The 3,915-nt window shown below is 40.0% G+C and overlaps 1 protein-coding gene across 1 annotated transcript in view; it reads right to left on the bottom strand.

The window, feature by feature from the left end:
* Positions 1-3,915, bottom strand: part of piwil2 (piwi-like RNA-mediated gene silencing 2) — a 68,990-nt gene that overhangs the window by 11,443 nt on the left and 53,632 nt on the right. The window lies entirely within an intron of this gene.

Here is a 3,915-nt window from a genome sequence, read left to right as displayed (position 1 = left end):
CAGCTCCAGGCAGGCCAAGCAGCAGTAGATTTGAGAAATGGGGTGATAAACTTTGAAAAGATCAAATTATCAAAAATGTGAACACCCAAATGGTGCAGCTGACACAAACAAACCCTGGAAAATCCACGCTCATTTATCTCAATTAGAGATTTATCATTCCTGTGTCATTTCACTCAAGGTCAGTTGAAAGTTTCAGTAACAAAGTCAAGTTGCTTTGTCAGTGATGATTTTTTTTTTTTTAATGAGAGATCCAGACATAAACTAAAATTCAACAATATTTTCCACATAACTATCTCTTTAAAGAAAAGTTCAGCTTTGCCGCTTTTTATCCAACAGTGAGGTGGGGTATTCACTGCTGTCATGCTTGGTTTGGTTTATATAAAGTGACTGAGAGTGCTGAAAATGGGGGGGGGGGGGGGGTGTTGAAAACAAATTTTACAGCCCACTTCGTGGTTTGACGGCTACAAAATATATGAAAGCTTGAAACCTTGCTTCCTTTTGGGTTATTTGGAGGCCAGTTTGAATCAAAAGCTTGATAATTGCAGTTAAAAGGTAATTGCATCCAGTAACTCAAGGTGCTCTGACAGAATTATACCTACAATAAAATGTGGTCAGTGAGCTCATTGTTGGAACGTTAGCATTTATGAGAGCGGAACCAACCCTTCTTCTTCTTCTTCTCTTTCAGCTTTTGCCTCTTCAGGGGTCGCCACAGCGAGTCCTCCTCCGCCATCTCACTCTGTTCTCTACATCCTCTGTCCTCATTCTGTCCTCTACATCCTCTGTCCTCATTCTGTCCTCTACATCCTCTGTCCTCAGTCTGTCCTCTACATCCTCTGTCCTCATTCTGTCCTCTACATCCTCTGTCATCACTCCAACTACATCCATGTCCTCAATAACTGCATCCATATATCTCCTCTTTGTCTTTTTCCTGGCAGTTGCATTTCTAACATCCTTCTACCAATATACCCACTGTCCCTCCTCTGGACATGTAGAAATTATCTCATTCTGGCCTCTCTAACTTTATCTCCCAGTTGTTCAACCTGTGCTGTACCTCTGATGAGCTCATTCCTAATCGTATCCATCCTTTGCACTCCTAAGGAGAACCTCAACATCTTCATTTCTGCCACTTCCAGTTCTTTCTCCTGTCATTTCATCAATACCACTGTCTCCAGACCGTACAACATAGCTGGCCTTACCACTATTTTGTAGACTTTTCCTTTGACCTTTGAGAGCAGATCCAACCCAGTCCTTACTAATAATTCAAATGTTTTACACTAGAATCATCATCATATGATGAGAAAAGACAAAGTTGTCTGTTTGGGTCCAACCTTGTTGATGATGTCATAAGCAGAAGATGACTCTTAGCCACTCCCACACCACATCTTAGCTTAATATCTGTAAAACTGACTGAGTTAAGAGTAAGCTTTATGTTTTTTATTGTTGATTCGATGAGGTGGCCAGTTTGAACCAGATTAACTCCAGAGGATGTATTTTAAATGACCACTTTCTGGAAATTTCATTAAGACTCATTCTGTGGTTCAGGAGATTCATTCAACCTTTATTTAGACGGATAAATCCCATTGAGCCTCGATGACTCATTTACAAGAGAGACCAGATTATATTTTGCTACTGGACAAACAGGGTTTATTCCCATCGTTAAAACCAAGTTTCAAGCAAAGCTTTCATACAGCTTGGAGTATGTCTTAGAGGTGTCTTCACTACTACAACAGCAAATCTCAGATCAATATTTTTACGATTGACTGAGTCATAGCCAATTTAGAGTTTTCTAAGGCCAGCTGGCTGTGGCGACCATTTTTAATCAGGTTGATTTCAAAAGTTAGGCAGCTGTAAATACAGTATATATCAAATGATTACTTTTTGCAAGTTTCATTAAAAAGTGCCCATTGGTTCATGAGCTACAGTATTTTGCAAACACTACACACACGCACTACTCTTATGTTGTGAAATTTTTGACATTTTGTTTAAAGCAGTGCTGTGCTACAGATACTGACTCAAACTTTAAAAGTAGAGAGCTACAGCTGGAGACAACCAGCTCAGCTTTATGATACAAACACAGAAAAGGAAATAATATTCTTCAACAATGTTTTATAAAGATTACACAAAAGTTTTCCAATATGTTATTCCTCCTCCAATCCTCTGACCAGCTGTGCATTTCCTCAGCATGTCACTGGTTTTAATTCCTCACAGATGGCAACCCTGACAAACCTTTGAAAACATTTTCATTTCTTTCATAACAACCAATTTTCCTGCAGGATTAAGCTTTTAACTAAACTTTTACTAAAACATTGTGCGTTCCTGAAAGACACACCAATGCTCACAGTCGTTCCCCAACCCCTGCCTTCAAGTCCTAAATGTGTTTTATGATGTCTGTTTGACTTCCTCCTAATTGTTGAAAAATGCAGGAGTGGATATTTTATGGCCTTCCCAGTATAACTCGCCACCTGTCAGTTCAGGAGGGGGTTTACTGGCTCTCGGCAGAGATGATTGGCAGCTATTAGTGCCGCGGTGATGAATTGATTTTCCTCCCAGCAGCCAACATGTCCGTCATGTCAGAGCTGCCCGTCCTTGGTCAACAACACGACAAAGCCCTGCAGGCTCCAAACATGCAGCGAGACGGAGAACAGAGCCTGACTACAGCTGAACATCTCCCTTAAAGACCACAAACAAAAGTTATTCCTTCAGCCTCGCAGAGCAGAAGAAACGCCTCTAACAGAAGAAAGCAGCCTAACTTAAACTCTAAAGAAACATGGTGCCCAGTTGCTTCTGAAAACAAAAGCTGGCCTTTTTTTAGCATGAGTTTGTGAAGCCTGCCATTACTGCTCAGTGCAGGGAGAGACACGCAGTTCAGGTTCACACTTGGATCATTTCTTCGAGGACGCATTCTGTGCTGCGTTCCCAAATCCAGCACTGAGCGGATAATCAAAAGTTTGAGTCATATATTTTCGGCCCTCCTCATGTAGCAATTACAAGAAAGGGGCTGTCAGCTTTTGACAAGTCATTATGTTTTATTCAAACTGCTGCTACTTTGTCATTTTAGTAAGCAAGCAGTATCTTCATCTGGACAATACCACTAAGCTTATGAGGACAAAACCCACAAAATATTGTAATGCTGGATCTGTAGTTTTGATTAAGAAAAGAAACACACACACACAAGAACTCCCCCCACACACATCATTTAACCCTTTTCAGCTCTATTTTCAGCTCACCCTTCTAACCTGCTCTCCATCAGACTCTGTCAACATGAAAGCCTTGATTTCTCAGCAGTGATTCGACCGCTTCTCTGTGGCCGTGATGACAACCGGAGTGAGCGTCTCTTAGCTCCTCTGCTCCTGAGGCTGTACTTTGAAAGCACTCCAGTAGTTACATCTATCTGTGGTCAGCAGTCAGTCTTTCATGAAGGGGACAGCATTGTGATGTGTGGATGTGATCATCTCATGATTCATTCGTTGTCTGTTGGGTTGTTAAGTGATATAAATAATAAATATATAATTTATCATGTATAGATAAATACATGACTACACATACCCTTAATACATTATTGTGTATGATGAAAAAGTCTATGTGTAATTATATATTTATCTAAAGTAAAGAATTTAAGTATCAAACAGGGTAATTTTTGATGTTCCAGAAGATACATGGATCGATGCATACATGTGTGGGTGCTTGTTTTCATAATATCAAGTGTATCATGTGTCTTTTTGTCCCTCATCTTGGAAAAAAGAAGGGAAATTGGAAGTTCTCTTTGTCTGTCCATCAGTCTATCCATGTTGGGAGCATGATTGTTTGAAACATAAGTGAGGTATCAACATATATACATACATACATACATACATAGAACTTCCAATTTCCCTTCTTTTTTCCAAGATGAGGGAAAAAAAGACAAATGATACACTT

The sequence above is a fragment of the Nematolebias whitei genome, chromosome 8, assembly GCF_014905685.2.
Source record: "Nematolebias whitei isolate Nwh7 chromosome 8, NemWhi1, whole genome shotgun sequence".
Lineage (NCBI taxonomy): Eukaryota > Metazoa > Chordata > Actinopteri > Cyprinodontiformes > Rivulidae > Nematolebias > Nematolebias whitei.
The sequence above is the reverse complement of the archived record's forward strand: the minus strand, read 5'-3'. Positions and strand labels throughout refer to the sequence as shown.